General features: G+C 41.6%; 1 long non-coding RNA gene across 2 annotated transcripts in view; it reads right to left on the bottom strand.

Annotated features, from left to right (window-relative positions):
* Positions 1 to 3,597: 3,597 nt before the first annotated feature.
* Positions 3,598 to 21,864, bottom strand: part of LOC132657061 (uncharacterized) — a 99,285-nt gene continuing 81,018 nt past the window's right edge. For both annotated transcript variants that reach the window (XR_009594903.1, XR_009594904.1), the window contains exons 5-6: positions 21,663 to 21,741; positions 3,598 to 3,903 (exon numbers count right to left, since the gene is read on the bottom strand). This is a non-coding gene — a long non-coding RNA (uncharacterized LOC132657061). The remainder of the gene's footprint in view (positions 3,904 to 21,662; positions 21,742 to 21,864) is intronic.

A 21,864-nucleotide genomic window follows, 5' to 3' on the forward strand; every position in this document is an offset into this window, starting at 1 on the left:
AAGAACTCACTAGGTTGTACAACGGGGCTTAAAGTATGTAAAGACTATGACAAAGGATGTGAGAGCCATATGAATCCATTGCTGGCCACATCTTTATTGCCGCCCAGTTTTCATTTTCTCTCTCTTTCAACTCTCCAGTTTACGAAAACATCCAAATCCATCTCCTGAGATTACAAAACCCTTATTTAACAGTTCTCCATGTTTTGTGTGTTTCTTATAACTAGAGAAGTAGGACATGGTTATTATATAGCATATGATGGGATAAGTCAATGTCTGAAGGAACCACAGATGCAAGGATGTATTATAAGCTTCAGATTGAAATCAAGATGTTGGCTTTCTGGGGTAATGTTCTTCAACTACAGTCAAATGTGTATGTTTTCACATTAACAGAAGGATGTGGGCTTTATTTATTTATTTATTTATTTATTTATTTATTTATTTTTGAAAATTCTGTACTGACTCTAAAATAAAACCCAGAAGACTATTGTGATATAGGGTAATGCTGGAATTGGATTACTACTGTGGATCCTTTAAGCAATGTGTCCCGGTCAGTGTGTATCCACAAAGTAAGTTCAACTGATGCAGCATCTTGATAGAGTCATGGGAATTTTCTGACCCATCGGTGTCTGGATAGTAATAGTATCAGCTACAACAAAATGGCAGTATTTTTTTAATTTAAAGTGACATTTGACATCTAACAAAGGGAATTTTCTTGGGGTATATTATAACACAAGTAACCTCCAAACAAGAGCTTTGAAAGGAAGATGAGAACATGACTGTGATTCTATATGTGATGCAAGGGATGGACTCATAAAACACCAGCTGGACTAGCCGATGTTCAAGTAATTGATGCAATTGTTCTCCCTCCCTTCACAGTGGAAAGAGGTGGGAAGAAAATGTTTCTCTCACCAAGGAAATTGGGGCTCATCTGGGCCCCTTCAGAGTCTGTTTCTTATGCTGCAACCCTCAAGCTGTAGCTATATATTAGTACACTGTCTACATTAGGAATGATATGCATATACATTACATTTTAAATATGGCTAAAGGGGACTGAGCTTACAAGAAGCAGCTTTGTGCATCCAATCAGCAGCTAAGGATAATAAACATTATCAAATATTTACATTTTATTTGCATCTTGGTAAAAACAAGTTACCAAATAGAGCGCCCTTCACATTGAGATGGCGAATATTAAAATCCGATGAAAAGAAACGTTAACAGGAAGTTCTTGGTGTCTTTGTCTCTACAAAAGCTAGTGCATACCGCGACTATTACTTTGCTTTTTGTAGAATTGTCTCCTTAAATGCCTGATGCTACAGCTGCCACATCTCTTCCAATCACCAAATACTTCCTCCCTGAAGTCCCTGGAAGAAGATCGCAACATCTAGTAGAAGATGGGTAGGTGGGTGGATGGATGCACCTATGTATTTATGTATATGCATAGATGGATGGGTGGACAGATGGACGGATGGAAGGATGGGTGGGTGGATGGATGTACAGTTGAATGGATGTATGGATGAATGAATGGATGGATGGATGGATAGATGGGTGAAAATATGAGATGAACAAAGATACAAAGTGTGGGAATATAATAATGCTGAGGGGAAAGAAACTCCACTTACTCTTTCTACATGTTACTGTAATGGTGTGCTTTTCCACTGGTGCCCCAGTTCCCCAAATAGAAACTCTGAGACTTTATTATTTATTAATAAATGCCTAGCCCATAAGCTTTGGCTCATTCCCCAATTAGCTCATAACTTATTTTATCCATTTATTCTGTTCTTTGTGTGCCACATGTCTGGTTACCTCTCCTCAGTGTCATGTGTCTATCTTCCTCAGAGTCCAAACCTCCCTCTGGCTCTATCCCAGAGTTCATCTCTCTCTGATAGAACTCCAACCTTCTATTTCCTGCCTCAGCTAATAGGTAGGCTACCAGCTCTTTATTGACAGGTGATGCTTCCATATGGTACATAAAAGATTCTCTCTATACATGTTACCGCATTTATTCTGGCCACTTACAATGTTCTTGGCAAAAAATAAAGTGATACTATAAAACTAATTGGCTTTATCTTTGTGAAGCTAGTTCAGAAGTAGGAAATCCCTGCATGCCATCTCCATTTTAAAAATATCTTCAGTTCTGTAACCTCAACTGCTAAAATACACGATGACACAGTGTATGGTAATGGTTAGATTCATTACTCATGTCTGATGTTCAAAAATGATCACTGTAGCAGGTATTCATGGAGTAAATTGCAATCACTGGCAACTATTGACCTGAAGCTTTATGTGTAGTGTTTCATTTGATTTTCTGAAGCTCTCTGCAGTAATGGCATTATGGGGCTTATTTTTCAGTTGAGAAAGCTAAGGATAAGAAAGCTCAGCTATCTTCTCTGAATAAAGGCGGCTGATAAAGAGCAGAGCCAGCCTCCAGATACTAAGATCCTAACATTTAACCAGGATGCCACTCTGCCTCCTTGGGGATTTAGGGCACAGACCCATTCAGAAGACACTATAAGCAAACCGGTAAGATGATTGGGGGGGGGGTCACTGTTTGCTTGTTTCGCTTATTAGAAAGCCTTCACTGTCCTTGTTCAATTCACGATTATAAAGGAGCACATCATATGATGGGATAGCTCGCTGTTGAGCACTTGCCTAGCATGTGGGAGACCTTGGCTTTGCCCTAGCACTGCCAAAGCAAAGGAAAAGAGCAGAGAGAAACCTTCTGAACAGAATCACCATGCAAACATCTTCTGTTGGCTGCCTTGTAAAATTACACGCTAGAGCCAAAAGGGATGGTGAGTGCCAGAAGCCCCAGACTGAAGAGGGTGAGGCAGGGTTGAGTCCAGGAGTTTGGGACCACGGTTGGAATCATAGCAAGAACCCTTCTTCATTTGAAAAACTACATTTGGGGGGCTAAGCGAGCACAGTTCAGCAGCAGAGTGCTTGCCTAGCATTGCATAGGGCTCTGGGTTCAGTTCCAGCACCTCTAATATGGGCTTTACCACAACCTCCCTTTCCATTTCTTAAATTATTTTTCAGGTTGGCGTATAAAGTACTAAGTGGATTTCATCATCGTATCTTTGTAAGTTTGCGTCTTTACATTTTGTTCTTATTCATCCCCTGTCCCTGCTGTCCTCCCATGTCCCTGCACCCAACTGAGCTTGTCTGCTTCCCCCTCCAATTAGTTCCCCCGCTTTTGCTTTAACAAGACAATTTAAGTGTGTATGTACTCATTAATAAAGAGTAGTTTTAAATTTTATTATTATAGGTGAACTCTTCCCTTCTTTCTTTGCAAGCATTAGGAAACTTTAGATGCTTTCTTAAAATTTCTTTAAGCATGCTATTTATACTTTTCCTGGTAGCTCTTTGGTTATGCCCTGCCAAGTCTGAGGCCGATTATGGTTTTGAAACACTGTCGTCTCTTTGATGACCAGAACAATGACAACACAGGAGTAATTCAGTGCAGATCGGTGAGCTTTTCTAGGAACAAATGTGAGAAAGCTACAAAGCACCAGGAATGGAAACAGAATGCATGTGTGTACACACATACACACACACATGCTCACACATGCACACGAAGACTCACACCACAGGCACTCATACATTTCTGTTGACTGTACGCTCCAATTGTAATCTGTGTACTAGATTACCTGGAAGTCATGCATTTTTTATTTTTAATCTTACATATAAGATAGAAGAGGAACATTTCCTGACTGCTCCGAGGTAATGCTCTGTCCAGCCAGAAGGAAAAACTGTCCCCTCTTCTGCTTCAATCCCTGTGTTGTGCTTCAGATGGAAGGTCTAAGCTGTTCTTACAAAAGTCTCCAAGATTCAGGAAGCAGCTCATGTGTTCAGCAATCTTTCTTTTTCTTCTTTCTGACATATCACAGGAGCCAAAAGCCAGATCTATGTAAATCAGAGTAAAACACCACAGTATAAGGAAGAAGGATAAGTCTGGAGATGATCACTCTAAAACATAATAATAATTCAAATTATTTTAAGTGGAGAATAAAACAGAATTGGCAGACATAAAGAAAATGATTTTTGATCGTTTGATTGTTTGTGGTTCTGAGGTTGAACCGAAGGCCTCACACATACTATTTAAGTGCTTTGCACTGACATCTACACCTCTCCCTGACACTTTAATTTAAATACTTAAAATTCTGTACAATATAGGAAAGATAATCCTTCAAGATGAGGGAATTATTGTCCCTTACACCTCCCAGCTGTCTCTATCTGTCAAATCTAATTTGCTTACCTTACTTTGAATGTTTCCAGTATCTTCTAGAGTATGGAAATACCCCTTTATGTTTTGTGTGTGGTTATGAGTGAAAAGTAAAACAGAAGCTGGGCATGGTGGTGTGTGCCTATAATCCTAGCACCCAGGGAGGCAGAGACAGGCACATCTCTGTGAGTTCAAGGCCAGCCTGCTCTATAAATAGAGTCCAGGACAGCCAAGGCTACTCAGAGAGACCCTGTCTTGGAATATTAAAAAAATAAATAAATAAAAATAAAAGAGAAAAACAGAATTCTATGTCGAGTATTTGTGAAAATCTATGGAAAACAGTACAAATTAGGCACTCTAGACATTTCTCTGTTGTGGCATTTATTTTCATTCTTAGTGCCAATTGATTATGGCTGCTGAAACTAGATTCAGCTTAGGAGAAAACATTGGGCTGGAACTACTGGTAGACTTTCTGCATGAGGTCAGCTACAGGCCAGTCAATGGAAACTGTCATCTTTTAGAACCCTGACATATCCAAATCATGTTCCTTTCCCTCTGTCTACTTTGTCACTGTAAAGGCCACATATCAGGAATAACTTTTGTGCTGGCCACAAGTAATGTTACAGTCATGAAATTTGACAATGTTAAAAAAAAAAGGTGAGGACACTAATGTAAAATGTTGTAGGTGACTCAACTAAAAATACAAGAAAGCAACCAATTAAACATGGGCTAAGACCTGAACAGAAATTTCTCAAAAGAAAATATACAAATGATCTCTTTTTAAAAATAGGATAAACCTACTAAAATCTGTACATCTAAAGAAACTAATCAAGGGAGAGGACCCTGACTAAAATGCTCAATCCCCATCCCGAAAGGCAAAGAGGATGGACATCAGAAGAAGAAGAAAACAGGAAACAACCTAGAAACCTGCCACAAAGGGCCTCTGAAAGGCTCTACTCTGCAGACTATCAAAGCAGATGCTGAGACTTATGGCCAACTGTTGGGAAGAGTGCATGGAATCTTATGTAAGAAGTGGGAAACAGTAAGATCTGGAGAGGACAGGAACCCCACAAGGAGAGCAACAGAACCAGAAAATTTGAACACAAGGGTCTTCCCAGAGACTCATATGCCAACCAAGTACCAGGCATGGAGATAACCTAGAACCCCTGTACAGATGTAGCACATGGCAGTTTAGTGTCCAAGTGGGTTACATAGTAATGGGAAGAGGGACTGCCTCTGACATAATCTGATTGGCCTGCTCTTTGATCACCTCCCCCTAAGTGGGGAGCAGCCTTACCAGGCCACAGAAGATGACAATGCAGCCACTCCTGATGAGATCTGATAGACTAAGATCAGAAGAAAGGAGAGGAAGACCTCCCTTATCAGTGGACTTGGGGAGGGGCATGCGTGAAGAAGGGGGAGGGAGGGTTGGACTGGGAGGGGAGGAGGGAGGGGCTTATGGGGGGATACAAAGTGATAAAGTGTAATTAATAAAATAAAATTAAAAAAAATCTTAATATTACTAAGTGGGGACATGCATACTATTGCACAATAAACTTTCCTAGTAGAATGACTCTCATCAAAAGAGCAAAAGTAGAAAGGCTCTTATGGTAGCTGAATTGCAGGGACCCAAGTTCCATGCCCAGGTGCCGCCAAGCAAAACAGCCAGATGTGTTAGTACTCATTTCTGTCCCGAGAGAGAGAGAGAGAGAGAGAGAGAGAGAGACAGAGAGAGAGACAGAGAGAGAGAAATCCCTTAGGTTACCTGGCCAGATAGTCTACCTTACTTGGTGAGTTCCAAGCCAATAAGAGACCCCATCTCAAACAAACAAACAAACAACCCAAGCAAAACAAAACACAAACAAACAAACAAAAAAACCAAAGCCTGAAGAAGGACACCCGAGATTGGCCTCAGGCCTCTACATGTCTGCACACACATGTAGTCACATGTACCTGCAGACACATGAACACACACAAGGCAAAAGATAAGTGTCGGCGGCATGTGCACAAAAAGAAACTTTTCGCACCGTTCACAGAAGTGTAAGTTACGATACCCATCACAGAAAGCACTGTGGTGATTCCCCACATCACCAAGATTCAAACCGCTGGGGCGAGGGACCTGCAACCCAGTGGCAGAGCCCTCCTGACACATGCCATGTACACGGCCCTGATTTTAATCCCCAGAACTACAAAAGGAAAAAAAAAAAAAAAGCTGAAACCTCAGCAGCCCAACTATCTCATCCAGATATACCACACCTGGACATATATTCAAAGAAAATGAAGTCATCATGGCTCAAATACACCTACATATCTGTATTCACTGCAGCATAATTCGTAATAGCCAAGATATGGATTCAACCTGCCTATTCATGACGATGGGTAAAAGGCTGTAGTGTATGTGCTCTCTCTCTCTCTTTCTCCAAAAAGAAGGAAATACTGTCATTTGTCACATATGTATTTTCTATAATGAATATAGTAACCTACATTTCCAGCAACAGTGTGAAGGTTTTACGCACATACCACCATGTGCATAAAATGACAGCGGGGAAACTGCAGATATTGTCCGATGTGAAATAACCCCAGCACAGAAAGACAATCCGCTTGAACTTACTCATGTGTATAACCTGGAAGACGGAGAGAGTGGTGGAATCTGGAAGACTGGTAAACAGTAGGATGTGTTTGCCAGAGGAGGGGCAAGGGTGTGCAGTCAAAAGTGGGAGGATATTTATCGTCAATGGACACTTGGTTAGGCAGGATGAATGATCTCTGAGTCACCATTACAAAACATGATGACTGTGGTTAGTAATAACACACTGCGTATGTGACAGCTGTGGTGGAATCAAGCCTAGGCCTTCTTACCGAAAATTACAAACATATTAGGTGATAGGTATGTTAATTAACTTGGTTTTATCATTGTTCCATATACATGTATCAAAACACACTGCACAGAGTAAATAGATATTTTTTCTTTGTCATAGGTCTTTGTGTGTGGTGTCTATGTATGCATGCTTTATTTTTTGTCTGTTTGTTTTTAGTTTACTTTTTAGTTATATCCCAATCCTGGCCCCTCCTTCGTCTGCTCCCAGTCAGTCCCACCGTCCTTACCTCTTTCCCCATTCCCCTCCCCTAGATCTCAGAAAGGGGAAGTCCTCCTCCTCTACCAACTGACCCCAGCCTAACATCCTCTTCCTCTGCGGCCTGGAAAGGCCACCCCACTTGGAGGAAATTATTAAAGAGAAGGCAATAGAGTCCATTCAGAGACAGCCCCTGCTCCCCTTACTAGAATCCACATGGAGACTGGGCTGCCTATTGGCTACATCTGAGCAGGGGGCCTAGGTCCATTCATGCATGGTCCTTGGTTGGTGCGTCAGTCTCCATAGGTCCCCTGGGCTCCAATTTTTTGGCTCTGTTGGTCTTCTGAAGCTCCTGTCCTCTCTGGGACCTTTTATCCCCACCCCTACCCCCACCCCCGCACTCTTCCATAAGACTCCCTGCACTCTGCCCAAAGTTTAGCTCTGAGTCTCAGCATTTGCTTCAATCCCCTGCTGGGTGGAGTCTTTCAGAGGACATTTATGGTAGGCTCCTCTTCTGTTCCCTCTCAACTACTTCTTGTGTCTTTTCTATTTGCCCTTTTGAATGAGAATTGAGCATCCTCCCTAGGGTCTTCCTTGTTACTTAGCTTCTTTAGAAGTATGGATTGTAGTATAGTTTCCGGTATTATATAGATAATATCTGCTTATAAGTGAGGAGATGCCATGAGTGTCTTTTTGGGTCTGCGTTACCTCACTCAGGATGATCTTTTCCAGATCTATCCATTTGCCTGCAAATTTCATGATGTCCTTGTTTTTAATAACTGAATAATACTCCACTGTGTAGATGTACCACAGTTTCTTTATCCATTCTTCGGTTGAGGGACATCTAGGTTGTTCCCAGTTTCTGGCTATTACGAATAAAGCCACTATGAACATAGTTGAGCACATGTCCTTGTTCTATGGAACATCTTTTGGGAATATGCCCAGGAGTAGTATAGCTGGATCTTGTGGTAGAGCTGTTCCTAATTTTCTGAGAAAGTGCAAGATTGATTTCCAACAGGGTTTCTCTGTGTAGCCTTGGCTGTCCTAGAACTCACTCTAAAGACCAGGCTGGCCTCGAACTCACAGAGGTCCATCTGCCTCTGCCTCCCCGAGTGCTGAGATTACAGGCGTGCACCACCCCTCCCGGTGGTGTATGTATGTATGTATGTATGTATGTTCTTATACATATGAGTGATCTTGCCCATGTGAGTGCGTGTGTTGGGGTGACTTTCCTTCACGTTGTGTGAAGGTGTGTCTGTTTTTTCAACTGTTAATTTTGTACTGGCAGAAAGCTAAGTGCCAGCCGGATCTTGGTATTGTCATTTCTATGGCCCATCACCAGCCTTACCTTCATAAAGACTGGTTCTTCCAAATAGGATGAGATGCTTTCAGAGGGTCTGACAACTCTCAAAGCCTAGAGGCAGTCTAGAGTTGTCTTCCTGCTGATTGGTTGTAAGAAAGAGCTAATGGCCAATAGCTGGGCAGAGGAAAAGCAGCAGAACTTCCGGGCAAAGAGAGAGAGTCACCGGGGAGAAGAAAGTGAAAGCAGATATTTGAGAGCTGACAAGGAGAGAACAGGCAAGGGGCCACACCACAGCAGGGTGTGCGCTAGTTAGTTGGGTTAAGTTTCGAAGCTAGCTGGGAGACTGCCCAAGCGAAAGCCTCTGCGTCATTATTTACGCCGCTGGAGGGACGGAGACGGCCCCCCTCTATTCACGTGTGGAGCCCAAGGCTGACTTCAGGAGTCCTCCTTTAGAGTGCTCTAGGTTAGTCCTCCAGGTAGCCTCTCAATTGAGCCTAGAGTTTGCCACAGCTGGTGTGTCCCTGCTTGCCTTCCAAGCCCTGGAATTACAGGAGGCACCCCAAACCCACCTGGCATTTACCTGGATTCTGGGGATACAAAATGTCCTCAGAGCCTCAGCTTCCACAGCAAGCACGTGTTCCACTGAGCTATCGCCTCAGCCCAATACATAGAATCTTTGTCAACTGTAACTTAATATAGCTGGGAAGAGGGGAAAGGTCTTCAAAATATTGAAATTGTTGACTCATCTAGAGAATTCACAATGAGAGCTTTATCCTCCAGATATTAAAAGACCTCCCCAAGCTCTTCCTCTTCTGAGGTTAGTAGCTCACTGTCTCTTGGGGGCAATTGCCATGAGCCACCGAGGAAGACAAGTAATCATGAGGCACAGAGCAAGGAAGGTGGTCTCCCAGCCAGCCACCACTGATCGCTCTTAGAGGGACTGAAGTACAGATCTGAGTGAATGAGATTCTGTTCTATCTGATAATGCCCTTCATTTTGACCTGAGGAAAGCATATGGCCTTCTGGCTGCTTGCTGTAGTGTGCAAGGGAGTGTGACCCTTTATTTCTCTTTGAACCACCAGCTTAGTTTTGTTGTTGTTTGTTTGTTTGTTTGTTTGTTTTTATTTGGGGGGCAATCTTTCAAAGGGATTTGCCTGCCTCTGCCTTCCTGAGCACAGCATTAAAGCATTAAAGATGTGCGCCACCAGGTCCAACTCAGCTTAATTTTTAGTAAAAGTGAAAAGGGGAAAGACACTCCTGACCCACAGCCAGCCTTCTCTGATGCTAATGATGATCATAAAGGTCTCTTTAAAAGACTGCCCTGAGACTACAGGTTTTATGACAGGGATCAGCAGATATCAATGATTGCTTTCCATTACAACTTTCTGTCCCCGTGGTTAATAACTCAGCTATTCTTTAATAACACAGACAGCAATAGTTTCAATAAAGATTTTTAAAATGTTCTTTATGTCTAAAGAGCCAGGAAGTTGTGTCAGTGAAGAGAGACTTAATCTCTTCCAAAGTAATTTATTTTTGAGGTTGGCTTTAACCACCCTCTTTCAAGTCCTCTGCATTTGCAGTTGCAGACAGTATCTTGCTGTTCAGAGAAACTACTCGGAAGGAGAGTTGGATTTACAAATGCAGCCTGTGTGTGATGCCGTATTTTCTGGTTCCACGTTCTCCGCAACATCCTCACCCTTGTCAGATGGACCGGGTAAGACCCAAGCTTTGAGTTCTACCTTCCAGTGCGTCTTCAAGAATGAGCTGAGCAAAGTCAATTTGCAACAGGATCTGAAAACAAATTGGCATCTCATCCCAGTCACAAGCTGTGGCAAATTAGAGCAGCTGTTTGACCTTGATAACATGGTGCTTACGGATTCCATTTCTGCAGCGGCCTTGGAAGCCTTGCTTATAGAACCTGTGCTCTGTAACCACAAAATCTGGCCTTAACCTGAGCCTTGACTATAGCCACTGTCTGTTAAGCATGACTTGGGGGCAGGGTAACTCAGTTGGGCTCGAACAGCCCCCATGACCTACATTCAACACGTGCAAGCCCAGAAAATATAAACTCGAGAGAGCCTGATGACTAGTGGGTCATCCCATTAGCACCCATCCTGTACTGATCATGTTCTACAAGTTGTAGTTAGATTAGTGGGGGAATCTTTAAGGGGATAACTAGTCCAGGTCATCTGACAACTTCCAAACGCACACCAACTACTTACTGAATGGATGAAGAATTAATGGTGTTAGAAGTGTTCCTATGGGCTATGTCTAGTCTCTAAGCCACAAAAAAAAAAAAAAAAAAAAAAAACCTGCACATTGGTTTTAGCATTTTTTCCCCACATATTGGACCTGATGCAAGGCACAAATACAACTTGTAGGTAGTGTAATTCACTAAGCTAGAGAACACAGTCATACCAAAATGTTAGAGCACATAAAATATTTTAGTTCACTCTTGATGTTCAAATGTTACTATAATTACCTTAAACAAATCAAAATGTGGTAAAAACAAAATGGTGCTTAACAGAAATCATAGAATGTGTCTCTCTATAGTTCAAAATCACACCCTATTACAGAACGTGCAGTTTGAAGCTGTTCAGGGTGGTTTTCTCTTGAATTCCTGAGCTGTGATTTGCATGAGAGATGCAGGTCCTTCCAGATATTCATAGTTAACTTAGTCGCCAGTCTGGTGAGGGCATCATGAAAGAGAATGGTGATGAGCAATTTGTTATCTCTCAAGTTTTAGAATTAAAATCATCACGGCTCATTCCAAGAAAGGTCAAACCACTTAGCGAAACATGAGAAAGAGGATACATCTTGACGGCTCTTATAGAAATACTTTCTTACGTTTTTTTTAAATTCATCTTTGGAGATTAAATGACCGCTGACATATATTTGAGTTGCTGTCCTTTGTATAGTGTCCAGGATTGTATTGTCTGAAAAGTATTTGGTATCATATCATGAGCCAGAAACTGAACCGTAAGTTTTAACACATTTCATTGTACATGACTGGCAGAGTATATATAATGTCCCAATTTTACAGGCTAGGGTGGAGGTTCAGAAAAGTAGACAGTGTTTATAACAGCTGAACTGTTAAAAATAAGATTTCTGGAACTTTCTTTGAGCCACAAATTAGAATATTTTGGGGGTATATAGGAATCAAATTAGTATTATGAATCATTTTAAAATAGCATTCCTGAGTAATGTTTCTTTCTGTTTTGCCATTCATAATGAAATTTTTAAACCTTTTTCAAAAAATGGATGGAATAGTTACTAAATCCCCACTTTGAAGTTACTGACCAAAGCTGTAGGTACCTTTGTAAATTGTTTAGATTTTGCAATGTGACACTGTATTTCATCTACATGGAGTGAAACATCTAGGTGGTTCTTTAAAATCATTGAATTTGAAAACCGAGTATGGTGGCTTACTCCTATAATCTCTGCACCTGAGAGACAGAAACAGGAAATGAAGAATTCCAGACCATCCTTAGCAACATCCTGAGTCCAAAGCCAACCTGGCTTGCATGAGGCACTGTCTCAAAAGAGGTGTTGATATCCAGTGAAGTACAACTTTCTCGTTTTACAGACCCGCTGGGATTACAGAGATAGGAAAACACAAGAAATGTAACATTGAGTAGGGTTTGCTTTTCACTAAACTGTAGCTAATGTGTCCTTGCAGGTTTGGAGGTTTTTGTTTGTTTGTTTGTTGGTATTGACATGCACCAGGCTGAGAACTAAAATGTATATAAACATACACAGATGGTCATTCCGTTAAAGATATGTACAATTCAGAAGATTAAATGGGGACTGGGGAAATGGCTCAGTCAGTAAAATGCTTGCTACACAAGCATGGGGGTTTCTGAGTTTGAGGCTCCAGCACCCATGTAATCCTAGCACTGGAGAGGTAGACACAGGAGAATACCTGCAGCTCAGTGGTCAGCTAGTCTTGTTGATTCAGCGTTGTCCAGTCTTAGGGAGAGACCCTGTCTAAAGAAACAAAGTATAGAGTGATAGTGGAACAACCAACATTGACCTCTGGCCTCCACATACACACTTTCCCACACGTGTGCACATGCGTACATATATGACACACACACAGCGAAGTGGAAGCTTCTGGTTTCCTTGACTCGGTTTTATCCTGTCATGTTTTGCTACAAGCTGGGCACATGCTGTTTTACTGGAGGTTGGCTTGTGAGAGGGCATGTGATGCTTTGCTCTCTCGTGCCAGGGGCGTGACTTTGGCCAGCTGAGAACATCCTGGGTGGACTCTGAGGAGAGGAGGTATACAGAGGACTGTGAGCAATGAGACATCACTTTTTGGATAGACATCGTTGCTCTGGTCTTTGTGGTTCAGCACTTGACTTCGCAGAAGGACATTCTAGAGAACTTCCAACTGAGTCTTGCGGCTTTCACTGACTTGTCTGGATCTTCTGAATCCTTTTGCTGCTTGATGTTGGCCTTTGACTGGACTGTTAGTGTCCTGATAACTGAGTTTGGTACTCCCCTAAAGATATTTCAACCCTAATCAGCAGGAAGTAGATAAAAGAGATCTTCAGCCCTTTTTCCTACTAATCTGCTACCTAAAGTCAGGGGTTGGAAGGGAGGTAAAGGTGTTTAAGAACCTTAAATAAAGTAGATTTGGTGAAAAAAATCTAAGCCTAAAACACAGAAAAGAAGGTACAACGTGTATTTATAATGGCTAGGTCGTATTTCAAAATTGCCTGTGAGCAAAGACCAAAAATGAGTAATGCGGACAATAAATCCAACAGTATATTAGAAAGTAAGAGAGCACAGAATGCAGTGTGTTTATGGAAGAGATAAGACTTGACTGGACCTCTCACAAAAGCTGTTTCTAAGGGAAGGATAACTCGAGCAGAAACCACAGCACCTACAATGTACAAATTGATTTTGAAGAGCTGGGAAACAGCTGGCAAGCTAGCCCAGAGGCAACCTGCCAAGGGGGCCCAGACTGTGGAAGTTCTCAAAAGATCATGAAAACCTTCGAGGTTGAACAAGGAGAGCAGGGCGTTGTAAAGAGAGAAGAAAGATGACAAGTGATAAGTTAAGGGTTTTCACTGTGTTTCTGGAAAAGGTCACGTCAGGAGGCAGGGCAGCCATTCGGAAGTGAGTTCTTTAAGTCAGGTATAAGACGAAAAGGGTAAATTATTGAGTGACAGTCAAATGGACAGGGGAGGGGGAGTAACAGGAGAAAACATGAAAAAAAAAACCCATGGATTTTCATAACTGGGTATTTGGAAGAACTGAGTATAGGCAATCCTTAAGACAGCAGAAGGTAGGAGACAGGATGAGAGTCAGTGCGGCAGGGCTGGGGTTTAGACTCATTAGCATAGAGAAAGGTGGTAGCAGTGATGTGTGATCAAGGGCAGAACTCACGGGAAAGCAATTACCAAGTCTGGGGTACTGCTCACGTGAGGGATGACAGGAAAGAGTCAGAACTGTATTGGAGATCAACCTGGATATGATACATCACCCACTCCACGTCAGTGACCGCCAAAGGATAGCTTCCATGCCAGTCCCTTGGCGATGTCCCTTATACCCTTGACCGTCCTTTATGGCCCTGACTGATGTTAAATGACGGAAACCACCACCACCACGTCATTTCTTTAGTGATTTCTAGAAAATAAACTAGGGCCAATTCCAAGTCAACATCTGACTTTCCGAGCCCGGAAGTCTTTAAATTTGGTCTTTAAAGAAACCTAGATATTAACATGTGCACTCAGACACACATAAAAGCAAACAACGTCTGTTTCCTGAAATACTGATTTAGGTCTTTAAGAAAGGGTTCATGCAGGTGCAGGTGTGTTGGCCCATAATTCCTCCTCCCCAGAGAACTAGGACCTCTTGAAGCTCCTCGGCTTTAGGTGGGTCCCAACTCTGCTTGGGAAGTTCATTTTCTTTGTCTGATTCTGTGGTTCCCCTCCCTGGATTCTAAATTGGTCTGTGATAATGAATCCATAGTAAGCAAATACTTGTTAACATTCTATATTTTTCTCATGCTGGAGGAACCGTGGTAAAGACAGACAGACATGTTTATCTGTCTGGAGTTGGCCGAGCCCTCTGACGTTGCTCAGTGATTGGTGACTGTGAAAGCACAAAGCCCAAGGAAAGCATAACTGTAGGAAGCACGTTTGCTACCCAGCAGGGCTGCCTTGTTGAGCACTGGAACTCTGTCCATGCTAAGCTGCCCTTCAAGTTGTCATCAGGTCAGTAACAGTCCCCACTTCTCTAAGGAACCTCTCCGGTAACTCCAATGACACCAGCTGCAACCCCTTATCCCTCACCAGTGATACGCCTCGGGGTTTTCTCCTGCCATGATGTCCCTAGGACAGGCCTGCCTGCATTACCCCAAAAGCTGTCACTTGCTGGTGGATTTTGTCTGTCTGAGTGCCACTGAGAAAAATGAGTCCCCAGGAAACTCTCAGAATCCATTTGCACCTCCCTCTTGACCTAGTCTCAATTCTGAGCCCATAAAGAAGAATGTAAAAATCAAAGGTACTAATTGCAGGCAGAGCAGGAAATACTCAAGCTTCCTTACTTCCTCTGGTACATAGGTCACAACATGCTTCAGAAGCTAAGACAGAAGAGAAGTACACAAAATATGAATAACAGATCAGGGCTTAGAATACAGCTCCAGCTGGGTGGATTCTCCTGCAATCTTACCCTCCTCCCCAGGTAGTAAGAGGTAAAATGAACTATGCTGAAAGCTTACTTTACTCCTCCTCCTCCTCCTCTGCCCCACATCTCCACTTCCCTCTACCCATTCACTCCCCTTCCCCTCTACCCAAGCCCCCTCCTCCCCTTCTCATAGAGCATGTTTATTCATTTAGATTCACTTAGAAGGAAATACTTTTTTAAAAAATAAGATTTTAGTACCCCAAAGGATACCTTCCTAGCCACCATGATACTTGTGAGAGAATGAATCACTTTTTTATTTAACAGAGGTTCTCAAGAAAGAAGTATTATCCAGAGGCATTAGGCTTAAATCAGGGAAACAAATTCCGTAGAAAGTTTGAGGATTTGATCTTGTTCTTTTAGGAGTTCAGAAGTATAAATACTTATTTACATGCAAATGCAATTGTTACTATCTTATTTCATCTCCCCCTTTTTGTCTCTTTCATAAAAGTGATATAATGAGAAAATTCTTTTATTATTAGGATTTCTTTTAAAGAGAGACATCATCCACTGCAGGAAGAGGAAGAAAGTACCAAGTGGTAGATATTATCTCAGTGTACAACAGAGATATCTTTGGCTCAGTAGTCAGGAAAAGTAATCCATTTTGCTTAAACATTAAAATCAATTTTATAGCTTTCCTGGCTCCATGACATGTCAGTTTTTCATCAAGATTTGTTTTCATGGTAGAATTTAAAATGTTCACAGAATGAGATTTAAAAAGGGTTTTCATCCATAAGGAAAAGCTAGTACCCCCCTCCCCACCATCTGCACCTCAAATTCCCACCAACATTTGGGATTATCAGAACTTGCTTTGTTTTGGACATAAACTTATAACTTCAATTGAATAAGAAGTAGTCAAGAATGAAGACTTTTAAACCCAGCGACTTCTGTACAGAAGACAAGGACCAAGACGACACATTCACTACCCTCTCACAACCTAATTATCACAGAGGACAAAATACACAAGAACTTTCAACAGAGAGTTACAAGGAATGATGAAGACATACAGTCATTGCTAAACAATGTATTCTCAGAATAAAAGCGAGTTTTGTATAGTTTCTTGGTGAATAATAATCATACCAGTCTTGATGAAATCATATGTGTAAAATATCTAGAGTCCTGAGTCTATCCAAACCAGAAGAAAAATGTTCTTCCTTAAAACCAAAGAAATTTGTTCTTCCTTAAAATAAACAAACAAACTGGTTCCAGTCACTGTCCATCCAAATTGTCTAACATCCAAGAGCAGCTGACAAGCCCTCAGTGCCAAGTCAGATCTCTATCTACTCCTGCCTTCCTGCATTGGCTGTAAAACCTAGGAAATTTTGGGGGTGGGAGGGTGGGTGTTCTTTGCCTGTTGACTGATCAAATTGGAATCGCTTATTTCTAAAATACTTTCTAGCTCAAAACACTACATACATTCCTTCTGTCCATCAGACTCCAAGCGTGAAATATCTCCCTGCATTAGTTCATCAAAATCATCGCCAAGCTGCCTTTGCTGGTGTATCTTACCTTATCTTTGTCTCAGCTATGGTCTACACTCTTCCCAGGCCATCTATGTCTTACCTTATCACATTTCCTAACTCTGAACCCTCAGAGGTTACTACCGTCTGTCCTGTTGCACATGCTTCATAAAAGAGTTAGGTGTTATTTAAATAAAGGTCTTGAGGATACCGACATTCCTCATTGCTCACCGTTACCTGGATGCCTAAGATTTCCACCATCTCCCGTCTGCCTCTTTCCTCTCCTCTCTGGCTGCTCTCATGTCAGTTCCCATTTTCTCTCATTCATGTGTCAGATACCTGTGTATGTTGTTCAGAATCCACATTCCTGTTCTGGAGGGTTGATTTTATTAAGCGTTTTAATTAAACCTTATGTGGGAGTTAGGCATTAATAAACCACACAGGGTCATACCGCTGAACCATTAAATAGCAGCATGAGTATCCAAACTAGGTCTGTCTTATATCAGAATCCAAGATCAGGGCGGAATGCCTGCCATCACCCATCTCTCCTGATTTCTTGTGTGATACACCTATTCTTTCCCTCTGTTCTAGTCAGAATTAGCATGGCAAAAATACCTTCACAGAGACACAATTGCTGGCTAAGAAACTACTAAGCAGTTGTCTGTGTGGCTCAACGGGTACTGTACTCAGTTGCTAACCACAAGGTCAGTGGCTCATTGCCATCCTTACATGTGAAACATGGGCTGCTGAGCAGAGGGAGATGGCTCAGACGGTGCCTTCTCCCAAGACTGAAAACCTGAGAGTTCTAGGAACTCACATGGTAAAGAGAGAAACAACACACACACACACACACACACACACACACACACGGGGTGGGTGGGGGGATTCTCCCCCTTGAGATTCAACATTTTCTTTGAATGATTAACAGCAACTCAAGTAGCTACTTAGGTAACTGTTTCTCCCAGATGTGATCCATTTCAAGGGTCTAACAAGAGACCATTGTCTGGACATTTTTTTTTGGGGGGGGGCGGGGAGGTAGCTGTTTTTTTTTTTTTAGAACCAAAACTTTTACAAACATTCATATTTATTGAGCAATAAATCCAATAGCTGAGGTTGTCACCAGTTTATGAAAACATGAACTCTAGTAAGTGTTGGTAGAGATTCATTAGTCGAAAAAATTAAATCTAAGCTTTCTGATCCCGTTGGTAAGAACAATGGAATGATGAGCAATCTGTGACAATGACTGGTGAAAATGTTAGTGGCCTGTGAACCACAAAACTCTACCAAGAAATCAGAACCTGGGCTTGAAAGACAGCTCAAGGGTTAAGACCCAGATTCAGTTCTCAGCATCCATAGGATGGCTCCCAGCCATCTGCAACACCACTTCCAGGGGCTCCTACTCCCTCTTCTCGCCTCCACAGGCATCAGGCATGTATATGATACACAGGCATACATGCAGGCAAAACAAAATCCTTTTTGAAAAGAAGCCAGAACATTATAACTTTTTCCCAAGTTCCAGGAAAACGTGTGAAATCATTATGGAAAATTTGCCGGTTTAAGCAAGTTTCATTATTTTGCTTAGTGACCACGAAACATATGAAATCTATATATTAAGGCTGGAAGCCTTAATACTCTTTTGATGTACATAAAATTCAAGCTGAGTCCACTTGCTTCCTTATAAAGAAACCAACAAATATCCTAACATAGGACATTCAGATAAAACGAAAAGCATGCTTTGTTACATAAAATGTATGCTAACTTGACCCTTGATCTTGCTTAAAATTGGAATTATGTAATACTGTACAAATTCAATAATACTATACAAACTTGGAAATCTGATATCCTGCAGATTTGATCCTATTTAAAGATTTTCTTTGGTGGAACATAGCACAAAATGTGACCACATTATTGTTATATGAACAACAAAGTAAAGAACTCCAGCATCTCATGCCTCTTTAGCATTCAAATATTTTCCTCCTATATAATCTATGCACAAAAAATATTACACAAAATGTTTCATAATTTATATGGATAATTTTATATAATGAGAATACATTCTAAATCTAAATAATAAATACAAAATAAATTATATGTGTACATTTATAGGGAATCTATGTTAAACACAAATAAGAATTCTATATCAGGCATTTCATATGTATTCTTTCCATTTTTATGTATATACTTTTACAATAAATATTTTCCTTACACTGTTTTATCATTTGTTTTAAAGTGTTTTATTCATTCTTTAATAATTTCATACAATGTATTTTCATCATATTCACCACCTCACTCCTCATTTAACTCCTCCCAGATACATCCTCACCTCCCTATACCTCTACTTTGTTTTAATTCTTTCTTTTAAGAATTTTTCTTGTTTCTTTTAATTCAATAATCCATGGACTCCCATTTGTGCTGTTTACCTCTCATGGATGTAGAGCCATCCACTAAAGCATGTTTGACCTACCAGGAGCAACACCCTTAAAAAATGACAGTCCCTACACCCAAGAAGTCTGTAGTTCTGTGGTTAGTAGCAGGCCCTCTAGACGCCATCTCTCCCCCATGCTAGAATGTTGGCTGGCTCACTGCTATGTGAGCAGCCACAGCAGCTGTGCATTGCTGTGCCCTGGGGCAACAGTAGAAATGGAAAAGGTCCATACTTACGTGTTTAAAAGTTATGATCCAAACCAGTAGTTGAATACAATATGCCCTGTGCCTTTACCTTGAAATATGCTTTCATGACTAACAATGCAAATTGGAAACGGAGGGTGGGGGTGGGGGGAGGTTCTCTTCAGAATGTGGAAGTTCAGGATGATCCAGCCTGGTCCTGGCCCTGACCCACATTTTCTTCTCCCCAGAGTCTGGGTTCTCCCACCCCACAGCAGCCCCAGTCATGTGCAGATTAACCCAGCTCAGCTGACCACAACCATCTCTAAGGCCTGAGAATGGACACTCCAGTAGTTTGTCAGCCCTCAAGAAGGGAGGAAGGTTGCAGAGAGATCCATGAAGGCCTCAGACAAGTATGGAAGAGTGTTATCAGGGTATATGAGAGCCTTAGGTGCTGGAAGTGTAGGAGAGAGGACACACACTCAACGAGAGCCCACTCCTTGGGCCAGTGGTCTCTGCCCTTAGGTCTGTGTTGGTGTAAGACGAGGGACATTGGAAGAGAGACCAGGATGGCTTTCAAGCACAGCCCATCACAGGGGCCATTCTGCTTGCCTCTGGAGAAAGACCTAAGAGAATCTTTGCCTGAGAGAATGTTAACAAGCTTGTCTGAAATGGAAGCCAAGACCGTGGACAACCAGGATTTAAGGAGGGAAGACATGAAAGATAGAGCATGACTATCCTGAGGACAGAGCCAAGAGATGAAAGAAACAGCAAGGCCATGTTAAGAACCCAGGAAATGTTTGCTGGAAAGAGGCCTTTGGACCAAAGCGGAACTCTGTTGACAGAGTCTGAACCTAGGTGACTCAAGATCATCTTAGATTAATTTAGATAGAACAGACTAAGGAGAAATTAACTTTCCAGAACTTTCACAAGTTCCGAGGAGGTCTCTAGATTGTCAGACTGCATAGACAGACTAGGCCTAGACAGTGCTGATCTGAGGAGGGACTGCTGTGTGTAACATTTACAGAAAACTCTGTTTCAGTGAAGAAACTTGAGTGCTTTTTTTTTTTTTATTTGGCAAAAATAAATACTCTGTTAAATGGATAGTTTAATACCATGAAGTGAATACTTTTTAAACGAGTGACAAAACAAACATTTTAAAAGGTTATATATCAGAGATGCCAAAATCAGAGATTAAAAACAGGGCCCTGAATTCCTTGGCAAGGCACTAAGTCCCTGAACTAACTCTCCCTCCTCTCCTTTCAAGATACTAAAATTTTTCCAGCTGAAGCTAAGGGTTTCCAATAATTTCACAAAATGGTTTTTCAGATTGAACCCTGAGATAAAGACCATCTGCATTGTTACATAATAAAATATGCCTCTGCAGCAATTTGGGGAGGGGACGCTATTTCCTTTCGTAGAACAGAACAAAAAGCCACAAAGGGATGGATTGGCTCCAGCACAATACACTGTTCTTTCATTTAACTGAGCATTGTGTTTTAGCTGTAACAAACATGACCGTGAAAACACCAAGGGGCAGGGTCTGTCTCCATTATATTTTCAGTCCCCAACAACAGTTCCTATAAGAAAGTGAACAAATACTACTTATTACCTGCAATTCGTTTCTTAAACTCGTATAAGGAACATCAACGTCTTTATAGACAATTCATCTTTTCTGCTCAAAGTACCACTGTCAGAAGCTTTAGGTGCAGACCGTTGCCTTGGGTCCGTCCTATCATGGGGAGGATATTGGCTGTATTTTGCCTAAACTACTTCCTATCATGTTCATTGCAATTTATCGTGTGAAAAGACCTGTTTACAGGAGAAAGGATACCCCCAAAATGTGATTATAAACAAAAAAGGCATTAAAATAGAGCTAGATTCCTATAGCTATAAAAACATGGAGGGGAGAAAAGCCCTGGTGTCTAGGGTGGGAAAGAGGAAGGATCAGCAGGCGGGATGGAAGTTTACCAGGAAGGGAAGGTAGATAGAAGAATGTGAAAGAATATGAATAGCATGCGTAACAAAAACTCAGATATCTGCACGCACACCCACACCGCTAAGTTTTATAGACCAAAACATTGTATACAGTGAAAGAAGGAGTTTTACGGACCTAAATAGCTGGAAATAGGGCTAGAAAAACAGGAACACACTAGATGGGACTGTGAAGGGTCCAGAGCCCCATAGTAGACTGTCCTCAAAGCTGTGCCTGAAGGTGAAAACATTTCATCAGGAGAATCTGCTGTCTTACTAATGAGAGCCATCACGGTTAATCCTCAGTGTCAGTTTGATTGACTCAAAGTCACCTGGTAGATGCAGCCTTAGGTGTGTCTGTGACAGTATTTATCTTGGGAGAGAAGAATGCAGGAGGCACCATTTCAGGAACTGAATTTAAAAAAGAGAGAGAGAGAGAGCGCCAAATGAGCAGCAGCATTCATCTTTGCTTTTTTTTTTTTCCTTATCAGTTACATTTTATTAACTCTGTATCCCAGCTGTATCCCGCTCCCT

This window comes from Meriones unguiculatus, chromosome 10 (genome assembly GCF_030254825.1).
Source record: "Meriones unguiculatus strain TT.TT164.6M chromosome 10, Bangor_MerUng_6.1, whole genome shotgun sequence".
NCBI classification, from domain to species: Eukaryota; Metazoa; Chordata; class Mammalia; order Rodentia; family Muridae; genus Meriones; species Meriones unguiculatus.